This window comes from Diadema setosum, chromosome 22 (assembly GCF_964275005.1).
Source record: "Diadema setosum chromosome 22, eeDiaSeto1, whole genome shotgun sequence".
In the NCBI taxonomy this organism is placed as follows: Eukaryota; Metazoa; Echinodermata; class Echinoidea; order Diadematoida; family Diadematidae; genus Diadema; species Diadema setosum.
The window spans coordinates 25,532,516-25,548,721 of NC_092706.1; positions in this window are offsets into that span (position 1 = coordinate 25,532,516).

The following is a 16,206-nucleotide window of genomic DNA, read 5'->3' on the forward strand; positions in this document are numbered from 1 at the left end:
TTATTGCAAACAAGGTTGCATAGAGAAAGAAATATCCGTATACATCGAAGCTAAGCTTTAATTTCAACCAAGTTTTTCGATGTGATTCCGACATTTAATAAAAAGGAATAAGCACATTTGCGATAGCCCAAAGTTTCAGCTACAACATATTAAAATCTGGGAGAAATTCACTGAAGGGTAAGTGAGCCAGTGCTCGATAAAGACAGTCATGTCAATTTTCATTTCCAGAAAAACTGCACTCCCATAGAGATAACACATAAACTGGTCAAATTTGACAAGGTTACTTTAATCCTTTTTTACGAGGTGATGCCGTCATCCAATCAAAATTTTGATGTATAGTTATGAAAGAGCATTTCATTAGCTACAAACTGAAATCTGGGTGAAAATCAGCAAAGGATAAGTGAGATACGCTCGAGTGAACTTAAAATTTATGACGTCATTTTGAACATTTACTTCTTTTATTTTATTAAGGAATTTGATATCTTTCAATCATTTTTTCAGTATCGTCAACCCATGACATGACATGTACAACTCATCAGCTTTCAGAATAGGTAAAGAAAAATGGGGGTCACCGTCCATCCTGACGAGTAAAATCGGATTTAAAATTGGCGGTTTTTTTTTTTTTTTTTTTTTTGCACAGTTGCGCTGTATATCGCCATTAACGCGCGCGCGGAATTTCAATTTTGACGGGCCCGTATGACGTCATATTGAGTCGGATTGACTTGAAGCTTGGTAGAAATATTCCTTGACATTTCAGACATCCGATCCGTGTGAAAATTTAATGGGAAATTTCAATTGCATACGAGCTTTGAGTGCGTATACGCGCGTACGCGTCCGTCTATTTTTTTTTCTTCAATTAAAAAAATGCTCCAAATGATCTGAAACGTGTACAAAAACATTTTGAGCTCGATTGGAGCACGTAAATATTTCAACGCGCGCGTACGCGCCCGTTTTAAGGGTGGAGATGAATTTTGAGAATATGAGTAGAAAGAGCTTGACTTGAACTATATGTGACGTAAATTTCATTGAGAAATTCCATTCCATTGATGAGATATGAATAAAAATGTGTTTTCACATAATGACATCATATTGACGTCACGGCCGACTAATCACTGTGATTTTATTAGATCTGTCGTCTTTGGGACATGATACATATATGGTATAATTTTGAAATTGATAGGCAGAGGACTTTCTGAATTAACCTCTGCACAACTTTTGAGGAGATAGAAGAACAAAGAATCGGTACAGATACAGGTGATCCGAGAGGATACTCGGATCACCTAGGATCACCCAATACAAATTGTGGGTTGATTTTAATTGTGTACCCCCTTTTATGACTCTCTCTGAACGACTCTCCTGCGCAGTGGCGGCGGGCTATGCCCGTATGGCGGAAATTGTTCATTTGTGGGCCTCTGCGCAGATGTAGTTTATACAGTACACATGCCGTCAATCCCTCGTTTGAGGCGAGTCCCCAACCCCAGTTACCCAAAGTGGGGTGCGTATATTTGTCGTTTGGGAGTTGGGAGTCGAAGTACTTGTCCATTGCAAATAAACTTTCTGCTCAGGCGTGACAAACCTGGAGGCCAAGCCAGGGTTTGATGACTCCAGCAGCTGTCGTATTACGTAAGAGCATGATAAGGATATCTGCCTGTGGCAGACCATTCAAAGTGAACTCAATTTTCTCTATCCTTTCTAAAGTTTTCAATTTTATATTCTATTGAGAAATTCTATGGTCATCCATTTTACATTTCGAACGAGAAAAATTGACCCGTAAATAACGAAAATACAGGAATAAGAAGGAGAGCATTGCCAGTTTGCCGGTGCTGACAATGTGCTATTTGGCAGTGAGTTACAACGGGGAGGTGAGACTACCTCCCTGGTTACAATCAGTCTGCTAACTGGATCATTGAGAAAGCAGCTGTCGTATTACATAAGAGCATGATAAGGATATCTGCCTGTGGCAGACCATTCAAAGTGAACTCAATTTTCTCTATCCTTTCTGAAGTTTTCAATTTTATATTCTATTGAGAAATTCTATGGTCATCCATTTTACATTTCGAACGAAAAAAATTGACCCGTAAATAACGAAAATACAGGAATAAGAAGGAGAGCATTGCCAGTTTGCCGGTGCTGACAATGTGCTATTTGGCAGTGAGTTACAACGGGGAGGTGAGACTACCTCCCTGGTTACAATCAGCCTGCTGACTGGATCATTGAGAAAGAGAGAGAGAGGGAGAGAGAGAGAGAGAGAGAGAGGGAGAGCGAGGGGAGAGAGGGAGGGAGAGGGGGGAGAGATGGGGGAGGGAGAAGGTGAGAGCAAAATGGAATGACAATAGTTCCGGTCACTACAGTACAGGCATGCTCTGTCTGCATACGCTGAATGTCTACACTCACACACACACACACGTACACACACACACACACACCATGGAGCTACATGGCCCATGCCAAAACCAAAACAATCTCCTCTCGCGGTGCCCCCCCCCCCCCCCTCCTGTGGCGCTGTGGCGATGACTGATGCTTAGATTAGGCCAGGGTCAAGAAACAGGTGTTTTATATCTTTGACTTTAAGTCATTGATTGCCAAGATATGCACTGGCATTATTTACTGGGGTGTAGCCTCTTCAAACGAGAGATTTGCGTCATGTGAGATATTTTCCACTTGTTATGTCAAACTCGTAGGGAAGGTTGTGTTTCGGCTTGTTGGCTTTATTAACAATTGAGTATCTGATTATAAGAACGACCCAAGTCCATGGAAGACCATTTCGAGTAAACTTAAAAAAAAAAAAATCATATCTTTTTTATTTGTCCAATAATCTATTTAACTGTGATGGGAAGGCAACATTGTGTATACAAATTAGAACATATATCATTATGACAATTAACATTTACATTAATTGTGGAAAGGCCATTTTGTGTGATGGACTTGGGTCGTTCTTTGAATCATATGGACTTGGGTCGTTCTTTGATTCATAATATACATGATATTCGGCTATAGAGATGAGAGAAGGACAAGAGAGGGCGCTATGATATGAATGTAAGAATGACCCAAGTCCTCCATTCTTACATTCATATAAGATTTAACTCATTTATTTCAGGCACTTCCGGGGGTAATTAGGATTTATCATTTATACACAAGATGAGTCCATGCATAAGCTACAATTTCCCATGTCAAACTGAATTTGGCCAAAAAATGGACTTGGGTCGTTCTTATATTCAGGTCTTCAATTGTTATTGTGGCCATTTTTGCATCAAGAGGCACCGGGAGGAAAGCCGGTTCGGGCCCCGGACGCGCCCGCCTATGACTAGTGCCGAGCACAATTTTCTGATGCAGGGGGATTTTGTATATGATGGGTCTGTACGCGCTTGTGGGTTCCGAGTTGAGTGGACTCGCCTGTCAATCAGAGAAGTCCATTGTAGTTATACTCGATGGGGGATACTTCTCGGATTACCATGCAGGGAGTCCTCCGACAAGGGCCTAAGAGGCAAGGCGGGATCCGGGGTGCTTGTCTGTTGGTGGCCCGTATGCAGAGAGCACTGCCATGTTGTTGTTGTATTCCATGGTGCAGATGCTTGTCATGAAATGAATATACAAAGTTGCGGAGAGAAAACCCGGGTCCTTCCAGAGTAAGACATAGCAGTGGCGTGTTTGAAAGCATTTACTACTTGGATAAGTAGTGTACCGAATCCTGAAATCGGAAAGTATAATTATGTATAACAAGCAGTGGTATGATCATGCTATTATTTTCTCGTCTATAAAGTGTACAACCCTGTCATGTAATCAGGGTTAACTATCTTATGTAATGTGGTAAGCATTTTCTTTGGTGAACTTGTACTCTCCAATAAATCCACAAACACGCATACACCATTCTCAGTTTGTATTTATGTCGGAAGTGAAGTGAGTGTAATAGTCTTACTACCACCAGAGCATGAAAATATCCACTGCTACATATGGTTTGACAATCAAAAGAAATCAAGGTGATAACTTTATTAACAAAACTCTAAGTAACTTAAGCACACAGTTAGTAGGTGGATTGTAATGTGTTTGTTAAATCTAAATTTAATACGAAAGTGAAGCTTCTTCATTGGAATACACTTAACAGTTATAGAGCCTACATACATAACATATCGATTTCATGCATGTACTTACGAAGGACCGTGCCAAGGGAAAATGTGGTTATAATTATTCTTTTTTCTTATTTTTTTTTCTTTGTTTTTCTGGGGCAGGTACGTTAAAGATTTTTACATGTGAATAATTTCGAGAATATGTGAGGTATTGAAGTCGTTACTTTTTCTGATGTTTCTTTACCTTTGGGAGGCACGTAAATTACTGTACAGTGAACATGTAAATTGGATATTGGACACAACTTTCCATAATTATGGCTGTGGATTCGAGCCTACCTATAAGGATTAAGTGTCTAGAAGATAAGCATTTTTTGTGTTTCCATTGAGCATTCATTGCCGAGAGTAGTTAGCCTAAAGCATCGGTTACACCGGAGCCGAATGAGCCGCGAATCCAACCGAATACACGTATTCGGGTGGATTCGGGAGCATTCTGTTCTTCTTCCCCGAATGGGCGAATATTCAGGAGAGATTCTGGAACATTCGTGGAGGGATTCTGCCCGAATACCTGCCCGAATCCATTCAAATCGTTACCCGAATACAGAGCAGAATACAGGCGAATGAGCCGTATAGGCCAGAATACGGCCGAATAGCAGCCGAATAGGTTGAATGAGCGGCCAGAATAACTCGGGAACAATATAGCCAGATTAGCAATTCTGCTCTGATTCGGGGCCTATTTGGAACGTATTCGACTCTGATTCGGGGAGCTCCCCCGAATGAGAGACGAATAGGTTTCGAACCCATCGAATCCATCCGATTCAGGCCATATTCAGACAGAATCGGTCCAAATTTATTCGGGAGAATTCGGCTTTCGTGTAACCATGGCTTAAAGTTGTTTCCTCCCAACCCCCTCCCATCTTTTCTCCTTGAGGTTTGCAAACTGGAGCACACTCTGAGGAGTTTACGCCTTTCAATGTTTCTACAACAGATGTATGGCGCTATGCAAAGGCTATGAATCATCATCATGATCCAAATACATCCATTTCTATCAACTACTGACATTTAAGCTGCTGCGAGAAAAAAAAATCCAAAGAAAATAATCAAAATGAATGTCATAATCTTTGTAACGTCTTAAAAAGAATATTCTTGTTACGTAAAGAATGCATTGTCATTGAAAAAATTTATTCTTTGATGATAACCTTTAGTAAAAAAAAAAAAAAAAAAAACAACAACAACAACAACAACAAATGGCCTTCATCTGTTTTGCCATTCAGGTTCATCATAGTATAATAAGGTATGTTTACTTACATGGGGAATTTTTGTCTTATTCGGAGATGCTCAATTACCTCATTATTGTATTTGTAATCTTCATACGTTCATAAAAGGCTGATGAGAAAATCGAATGATATCTCTGTGGCAGATACAAGTACAAAAAATTGGCAATTCCCTCGTTACGTTCGCTCGCAAGCATACACCATTTTATCGCGACACACAATATAATAAAAAAAAATGTTTTTTTGAAACAAACACGCACCATTTATCGCGACACACAATGTAACAAACACAAATTGTTTATGAAAAATACTGGCGCTTCGAATCATGACAATCTGCAATGCATCTGTAGCACTTCCTTCGTGTTTAGATTAGTTCTCCTAAAATCCTGACATGGTACATACATGTAATAGGCTACACACAAAAGTTTGTACAAAATCTGTAATTACATATCATGTTTCGTCAATGTTATTATTAAAAGTATAATACTCATGCATGGTATGTACACCTGTCAATGAGCCTGGGCAGCGACATACTTTATACTCGTCAGGGCTCCTGACCCATCCGCGGTCGTCAAGGGACAAAGTGAGTCCACTGATCCTACAAACAGATTTATAAATACTAACGTCTTGTTCTCGTTCTTTCTATGTGATAAGCCAGTCTAATTTGAGATCATTGATCGCTTACGAAAAACAATAATTATCTAACGTGACCCCATAAACACAGTAGTTAAATTTGACATACGTGGCCTTTAATTTCTTCTGACTTCGCCTTAGAGTGTATACGCGAAAAAGGATTTTGTATGCAAAAGTTTTGCCTTCTTTCCTTAAAGACTTTTGACACGGATGTATAGGTCTACAGAATGTCGTGGTAGTAAGGAAACTTAAAAGTACCTCGTATAATAGTAGCACACACACACACACACACACACACGCAATATATATATATATATATATATATATTTATATATATATATACATATATATAGAAACATGATTATGGTGAAAGTATTTAATTCTTCCGGAGAGCCAGAGAAAATGCCACAGTGATGATATAGAGTTTCCCAGCCAATTTCATTGTTTGACATTTAATTTATATTAGAAGCATTCATTTTCGTCACATTTGCTCAGACATCGAAATACCGTCATTCAATAATCGTTTTTCTTTGTTCAGATATACTAATTTGGCAATCGATTTCGCAATTGCTTTGCGCATTACAAATCATTAAATGCGGATATATTTTCGACAGTGATAATTCCACTTCGCTTCATCGTGTCGGTTGCTCTTTCCGGATATTAAAATTAGCATTCTAATTAAACACCCAAGATGCGCATTAAAAAAGTACATCACTTGTAATGCGTAATGGACGTATTTAACATGAAAATGAGTGAAAACTTTAACATGAAAATGAGTGAAAACTTTAACATGTATTTAAGATATTGGTGGAGAGAACTATAATTATTTTGGAAACTTGTATTGGTGGTTCATTCGAATAACTTCCCTACACTTCGGTACACAGATATGCCTTCTCTGGAACTCATCGGAGAACGTTCTCCTCTCGAAGGCTTTGTGTTGCAATCAGCTACCAACAGCTTTGTTTGCTGGGAAGGATTTACTGAACACGTTGCTGATTCGATCTGTGGAGAACTTGGTTTCCCAGCATATCATACATTTTCCAGAGATAGGGTGCCTTCTAATTCAACGGCAGTCAACTGGATTAAGGCCACAGATTGTCAACAACGTAAGTGAATCTTTTGGCCCTTGTGTTTGATTAACACAATTATAAAGGTTACTGAAACTGAAACTGAAACACAATCTTATGCCATCAGTGAGGTTCTTAGGAAGTATAAACATAATAAATATGTGGGCTTACATTATGCAGTGTTAGAATGTATACTAGTACATTATTTTTAATGTTGGAGAGGAAATTGGAACCTTAAAGATGTTTATCTGTTACTCGCTGTATTTGTATGATATACAGGGGAGAGCGCTTGATTTTATCTTCTTTTTTTTAGTCTTACTTTAGGGCCTACGTCTTGAAATTGCACTCAAAATGATAATGATTTTCTTGATTTCTGTCTTGCTTATTTGAAAATATTATTTCAAGATAAAATCATCACAAAAACTCGAAGGAGTTTCCTATTTGCAGAAGACATCTGGTCATGGTGCTTTAGGATTTCACGGTCAATTTCAAACTCTTGTCAATCAAATTCATAAAATGGTAATTCATATTCAGCAATACCATTCGTTTCGTATCTGTTAGTCGTTCAAATTAATACAAACACCAATCGATTTCGTTTTTGCGCGATCAAAAGTGTTAATAAAAGATCAATTTCGTTTAGAGATACAAATGAAAAAGCGAAAGACAGAAGATGGCAACTGACCATTATGTAAACGAAACATAAAGAGTGAATTTTCCCAAAAAAAAAAAATGTCATTTACCTTGAGTGTTTTTAATTCTGCGAATAAAGGATCTGAATGATCTGGATAACCTGATTTGGTGCATATACGTATAGCTTTCTTTTGTACAAGTAATATAATTATCAATGTGACTTTTTGAAGTTGCCCATACCATATTGCAATATGAAATGTACCATAATATCAACGAGTTATATAACATAAATAAGATATTCTTAGGGACATAATACTTAAGCTTATGGAGTATACCAACATTACGAGACACTTTATCAGATATGTATTGCATATGACTGTTCCATTTCATATTTTCTTTTGTGTAAATTCCGAGAAATGTGATACTCTCTTTTTGTTCCAATGGTATACCATCTACCATGATATTAAAATGTTGCAGTTCATTTTCATGCTTCTTATTACGAAAATGAATAAAATTTGTCATTTTAAGTTCAGTGATAATCTATTACTCTTAAACCATGTAGATAATTTCGGTAATTCAGTATTAAGAGTTCTGAAGAGGGAATTAAAATCAGAATTGGATCAGAATACGTTGGTGTCATCGGCAAATATGATGTTATTGCAGTAACATAAATGAGTTAGAAATATCATTTATATACACCAGAAATAGTACAGGTCCCAATATGGATCCTTGTTGGACGCCACATTGTATAGGTAATACTTCAGAGTTAACATATCCATAATACACATATTGCTTTCTATTCGATAAGCAATTTTTGATCCATTGTAGTGGAATGCCACGAACTCCACAGCAATGCAATCTACGTATAAGGAGAGTGTGGTCAAGAGTGTCAAATGCCGTCCATGAAAACACCAATGACATGTCTTTGTTCAGCTAAGGCAGTCGACACTGTATCGTACAGCTGGACTAGTGCCATATCTGTAGAATAAAACTTTCTTGATTAAGTATGTAATTCTGAATTTAAAAATCATACAGTCTGTTATAAACACGCCTTTCTATTACCTTAAAAAGACTAAGAAGAATAGAGATAGGACAGTAATCGGATACAAGAGAGAAAGCCTTTCTATTACCTTAAAAAGACTAGGAAGAATAGAGATAGGACGGTAATTGGATACAAGAGAGGAGTCATCTTTTTTGTATATTGGACTGACTTTTGCAATTTTACATGCATTCCGAAATATACCAGTTGAGAGGGACAAGTTAAATATACACTTGTATGTACTAAAAGTGTCAATATACTACCAACAATTTGTTTAAAAATATACGTACTCATTTCATCATGACCAACTGTATTACTTGATTTCAATGAATGTACAATGTCAAGGATCTCACTACAAACTTTTGGTTTAAAAAATACTGATTTATCATTTGACGAATTTTAAATCCAACAATCAAACCATGTTTAAGCGCCTAATAACAGATGAAAGAATTTTATCTTTTAAGCAACAGCTATTGAATATCAACTGGGAGGATCTGTATGTATTGGATAATGCTAATGATTCACATGAATATTTTATTCGGATTTTTAAAGATTTATAATATGTGACCATGCACCTCAAAACGAATATAAAGTCGCACACACTGATTTTGCGTGAGGACTGAAAATAAGTGAAATGGGTCAACCTAGCCGAACTTGACTTTTTCATATTTTCTGAAAGAGCGGGTCTTCTTTTACATTATGCTAAAATTTGATATCATCAAACGGGAAGGAAAGTGTGTTTTTTAAGCTGTTTATCTCGAACATTTTTGGTAGAATAGTGTGATTAGGTGTGTCTTTAGAATCCCTTTTTCATTTCTGAAAAACCTTGTCCACACTCTTCACTTTCAACTCTAATAACTTTTGAAAGGATAGTGCTACTGCTTTGAAAGTTGGCATTAATTATGGACAGAATGTGTTAATGAGGCATGCTTCATTTCAGTTTAATCTGATAATCTCTTCATTGTTGTTACTCTGGTGGTTTACTTCCTGTTTTTTTGTCCCATTCATCGCACAGCCAGCATGGTTTGGTAAAGATTAAGCGCTTGAATAGACACTGTACTTCAGAGCCTCTTTTCTCAGTTCACACTTTTCCTGAGTTTGTGCTTTCTTTCCAATATTTAGATAGGTTTAGGAGAGTCCATTTGATTTGAGTCATACATCATTTTAAAGCTTAAAGTCTGCTCTTTCAGAATAAGGTCTTAACTAAAAATTCATGTCTGGCGACTTTTTGTTTGTTTTGAGGTGGAGGGTCACATATGATACATGTTTTCCTCTCAAGAAAGTGACATGTAAGAAAAATGTAAGAAACCTTGGGTTACTTGTTGCCTATTGAAGTCAATAAATCGTAAACATAAGCTTTATAGCAGTTACGTCAAAACACCAACTAATGAGAATAAAAAGAAATATGTAGAGTTCAAAAACATTTTGGTTAAAACTCTTCGTCTAGCAAAGAAGAATTTTTATAACAATTTATTTCAAAGCGTAAAGGTGATATTAAAAAACGTGGTCACACATTCATGGACTGTTGGGACGAGGTAAGAAGTGCTCAATTCCTTCTGAGATGTTTCATGAAGGATTATCTCTGGTGTCGAGTAAACAGAAGGCAGAAGCTTTTAACAGGTATTTTATAGGATTACCCGCTAAAATAAGTAGAGAGATTCCTTCAGTCCCACAGTTTTTTTTATGAATACTTAAAACCAAGTAGTGATAATTCATCCTTGTTTTTTAGTCCAACTTCTGTATTTGAAATCACTAAATTTGTATCCTCGCTCAAGTCATCGAAGTCAAGTGGGTCGGATGATATTGCCCCTCGGGTTGTCAAGGAATGCATTCATTTTTTTTTTTTTTTTTTTGCTGAGCCATTATGTGATATTTTCAACAAATCATTGTCGCAAGGAATTATGACTGACAAGCTAAGGATAGCTAAAATAGTTCCTGTGTATAAAAAAGATGATAATAAGAATCCGATTAATTACAGACCTATAGCGCTTTTACCAATTTTTTCTACGATTTTAGAGAAAATAGTTTACAACCGTTTAAACGATTTTCTGTTGAAAAGAGATGTTCTGATTCCACAACAGTTTGGTTTTCGTAAACATTTTTCTACTAGCATGGGCGTTTTCAACTTGTTGGATACTATCATAAAATCATGTGATGATGGACATTATTGCCTTGGAATTTTTCTAGACTTGTCAAAGGCATTTGACACCCTAGACCATAACATCCTTTTGAGTAAACTTTAACACTATGGAGTACGAGGAACAGCATTATTATGGTTTAAAAACTACTTGCTTAACCGCAGCTCACAACATGTAGTGATTGATGGTGTCAATCGCAATCTGGTTCCATTCGGTATGGTGTGCCACATGGGTCAGTGTTTTGTCCTTTGTTATTTTTGATATAGGTATATTCATTGAGGAAAACCATTTTAGCGAAGTGTGATTTTGATATTATTTGTTTGGTGGAAACTCATCTTGTTGAAAGTCAAACAATTCAAGTTAGCAACTACATTTGGTTTGGGCATAACCGGTTACAATTGCACAAAAATGCAAGGAAAGGATCTGGAGGAGTCGGCTGTTTGATGCATCGTCGTGTGCTTGAGTATTATTCTGTTAAATGTTTGGAGAAATCATATGATCGGATATTATGGCTGAAGTTGAAAGACAAGCAAGGAAAGGATTTGTTTTATATCTGCATCTGTTACTTACCTCCAGAAAACTCAAGCAGAGGGGGACATGGTGAAGAATTTTTTGACAAGCTACTCTCCGGAGTACACAAATATAAAGATTGCGGTAAAATTCAAATCTGTGGAGATTTTAGTGCGAGAACTGGAAATTTATCAGATATTTTCGAAGGCATAGATTGCATTAGACAAAGAAAGACTATTGATTTTGAAACAAACTATCAAGGAAGATCATTTATGGATTTTTCTGTTTCGTCAAATTTGAGTGAAATTTTTGTCGAATAGAGTGAAATGTAAACAAAAAGAATGGTTGAAATGTAGAAATGCTTATGGTAGAAAGATCAAGTTTGATGATTATAAAGATGTGAAGAGTTTGTTCGCAAAAACCGATAAGTCCATTTTTGAAGATTTTGAAGTACGGTCTCTGTCATAAAGTACAAAATAGTACCTTTTAAATGATATGTCACTACATATAAAGGTACATTTTTGAAGATTTTGAAGTACGGTCTCTGTCATAAAGTACAAAATAGTACCTTTTAAATGATATGTCACTACATATAAAGGTACATTTTTGAAGTTATGGTCAAAAGAAGCAAACATTTTCTTATCATTCTCTTTATTTTTCTTGACCTTTCATCGCAAATATCTCCATTTGGGCAAATATGGACTTATCGGTTTTTGCGAACAAACTCCTCATGTACATAGACATTTTGATAAAGCTGTACGTCAAGCAAAAAGGGCATATCAGCATAGAAAAATTTATGCATTGGATGCGATGTTGATATTAAAAGACTCTAGTAGTTTTTGAAAGGAGATAGGGAAGATTGGTTGAGATGAAAATAACAGGTGTCATAAAATTCCTATGGAGGTAGTTAATAGTGATGAAGAAATAACTGAGAATTTTGATATTGTATTGAGTAAATGGCAAAATGATTTCTCCTCTCTTTTTACTGATAATGATGCTGATTTTGATGATGATTTTTTGTTTGGTATAAAAAAAGAAATTATTAGAGTTGGAATTAAATGTTCAGGAAATTGATTCACAGGGAGATGATCTGAATCATCCTATTGGTTTATCAGAGGTAACTTCAACAGTAAACAGAGCAAAATTAGATAAAGCAGCAGGAATATATGGTTTTATAATTGCTGAGGTAGTAAAAAATAAAGTTTCTATTTAGTTCCTGCATGGTTTATGCTCTTTTTGTTTTGAACATGGTATTTCCCCTCAGATATGGCAAAAAGGTATTATTCATCCAATTCTTAAACCTGGTATGTATGAACGTGAACCTCTAAATTACAGAGGTATTACATCGATATCTGTGATTTGTAAGTTTTATTGTGATATTATAAAAGAAAAATTGATTAATTTCCTTGAAAAAGAATGCGTTATTAATGAGGAACAGAACGGGTTTCGAAAAAAAAGGAGTTGTCTCGAGCACGTATATAGCCTCTATTCTATCATTGAAAGCAGAAAGCTTTGTAAAAAAAGATACTTTTGTTTGTTTTATTGATGCAAAAAGAAGCATTTGACCGTGTTAACAGGATTTTGTTATGGTATAAGCTGAGGTCTATTGGTGTTCATGGCAAGTTGTATAACTCCATAAAGGCTCTTTATCAAGATACCAAATGTGCTGTAAATGTAAATGGTAATCTTACTGATTTGTTTCCCCGCCGAACGAGTTCGAGCAGGGGACTATGAAACGGGCTCCGTATACGTGTGTGTGTCCGTGTGTGATCAAAATGTTCAAATTGCTACTTCTCTGTCATTTATGAGCCAATTTTGATTCTGCTGCTTTATATGATAGCACTACATAGGAGCTTTGAAGCTTCTACACAGATTTTCAGTTGTGACCTTTGACCTTGACCTTTGACCTATATTGTACATTTTGCTACAAAATGCTACTCCTTCGCCATTTCTAACCCGATTTCGATTCCGTTTGCTTGATGTGATGGCACTAGGTGAAGGCTTCAAAACTTCTACACAGAATTTCGACCTTTGACTTCTTTGACCTTTGACCTTGATTTTTGACCTGTATTGTACATTGGCTACAAAAGCTACTCCTTCGCCATTTCTCACCCGATTTCGATTCCGTTTGCTTTATGTGATGGCACTAGGTGAAGGCTTCAAAACTTCTACACAGAATTTTGACCTTTGACTTCTTTGATCTTTGACCTTGATTTTTTGACCTATACTGTACATTTTGCTACAAAATGCTACTCCTTCGCCATTTCTAACCCGATTTCGATTCCGTTTGCTTTATGTGATGGCACTAGGTGAGGGCTTCAAAACTTCTACACAGAATTTTGACCTTTGACTTCTTTGACCTTTGACCTTGATTTTTGAGATTATTGTACATTGGCTACAAAATGTTACTCCTTCGCCATTTTTAACCCGATTTCGATTCCGTTTGCTTTATGTGATGGCACTAGGTGAGGGCTTCCATACCTCTACACAGAATTTTGACCTTTGACTTCTTTGACCTTTGACCTTGATTTTTGACGATTCCAGTCCAAAGATTTAAACTTCCGGCGGGGACATATTTTATGCACCGCGTAATTTTTACTTTTCCTTGTTTTAATGTGGATCTAGGGGTAAAACAAGGTTGTCTTTTGTCCCCAGTCCTGTTTAATATTTTCATTAATGATATAATTGATAGTGTGAGGCTGTGTAATAGAGGTATTCAGGTGTTAGATACAAACATTGATATGCTTATGTATGCAGATGACATTGTGGTAATTGCTGACAATGAAAATGATCTTCAGTTGAAGCTTGATAGTGTATGTGCGTGGGCCCAGAAGTGGAGGATCGAATTTAATACTCTAAAAACTCAAATTGTACATTTCAGGAGAAAACTCCAAGCAAAAACCACGTCTATATTTATTTTTATTGTAATGGTCAGAAGCTTGATATTGTTGACTCATATAAATATCTTGGATTGTGGTTTGATGAATTTGTAAGTTTACAAAAAGGAACCAAGATATTATAGAGCCCTTGGAATGCAATATTAGTAAATTTAAATTGATCGGTGGTTCTCTGTTTGTGACCTACACAAAATTGTATGATGCTATGATTTTGCCCGTATTGCAATGCAAGCGGTATTTGGGTCTTAGAAGAATATTCAGCCATTAATAGTGTTTTTTTTTAATAGAGCATGTCATTTCTATCTTGGAATGGGGAAATATATCCCTAATGATGCAGTTATGGGTGATATGGGTTGGGATCCCCCTTTCTATTATCAGTGTCAGTCAATTGCTAGACTTTGGTGTAACCTGAGTAAGCATACTACTGACCGTTACCCTGAAAAAATTTCTTGTGGTCTAAGTCCCTGGTAGATAATGGTGTTAAAAATTGGTGTTATAAGGTTAAACAATTATTTGCAAAATTGCAGTGTATGCACGTTGAACCATTGGCTGAGCTTGTTAGTACACATAATTTTGTGAGCACCGTATCCAAAGCATGTGAATTATTTATTGAAAATAAGTGGAAATGTTCACTGTTTGATGATAAAAGGAGAGTTCCCCAATCCAGACACAAACTCAGAACTTATCGTAACTTTAAACATTCTATGCATACTTCTAATTATGTTACTCAGTGTCAGAATAGATCTAATAGGCGAGCATTAACTCTGTTCAGAAGTAAATGTGCCCCTATTGCCCTTGAAACCGGACGTTATAAAAATGTCCCACACGATGAAAGATTTTGTATAATCTGTAATTCTGGTAATGTAGAAGATGACTTTCATTGTTTTATGATTAGTTCTGCATATGATGATTTTAGATCACAATTATTCAGTATTATATCAGAAAGAGATCCTACTTTTCCTCTGTTACCTATTTACCAACAATTCCTTTTTTTAATATCATCAGAGTCACTGTGCTGTCAAGTAGCCAGTTTTGCCAACCTTATTTTAACGTGCCGTAACAATTTATTATATTCCCACAACTGAATATCTCTTTTATGTATTATTTAGCCCACCATATTCTCTCTTTTGTTATGTTAAATCATTTTTTATTGTCTGTATGTCTTACATGATACATTTATATATTTAGTATTACTTATAATGTTTGATGTATATGTATCACTCATAGGCCTTTTTAGGCCGGCCGTCCGTGTGACTGGTGTGATTTTTGATAAAGAATAAACTAAACTAAACTAAACTAAACTATATATAAATTATATCATTAACTCATCACAAATATTCTCATATTCACTATTTGCTGACGACACTAGTTTACTACTCTCTAATAAAAATATTGTTACTCTGATGACAGTAGCAAATGCTGAAATAAAAAAAAATGATTTGCTTTTTGTTGTAATAAGCTATTGCTAAATGTTCAAAAGACTAAATGTATTGTATTTCGGTCTAGAGGTAAAATTATTCCGAATGATATTGATACTTTAAACATCGGGGGACACGATGTTGTCCTTAGCGTACATGTTCAATTCCTTGGAGTTATTGTCGATGAGCATCTGACTTGGAAACCCCATCTAGAATCTGTTTGAACCAAAGTTTCTCGAAGTGTTGGTGTTATATGTAGATTAAGATGTATATTACCAGAGAGGATTCTAAGAACTTTATACAATAGCATTGTTCTTCCTTACCTGACTTATTGCAATGTTGCATGGGGCAATACGTTTAAGACCCACATTGATAAAGTGAAAGTATTACAAAAGAAAGTAATAAGGCTTGTCACCAATTCCAACTTCCGACAGCCGAGTAAGCCGTTATTCCTTCAGTTAAAGTTACTACCAATTGATGAATTAGTATCGTTTCATAGTTTGGTTTCTGTGTTTAAACTTCAGTCTTGTCAACAATTT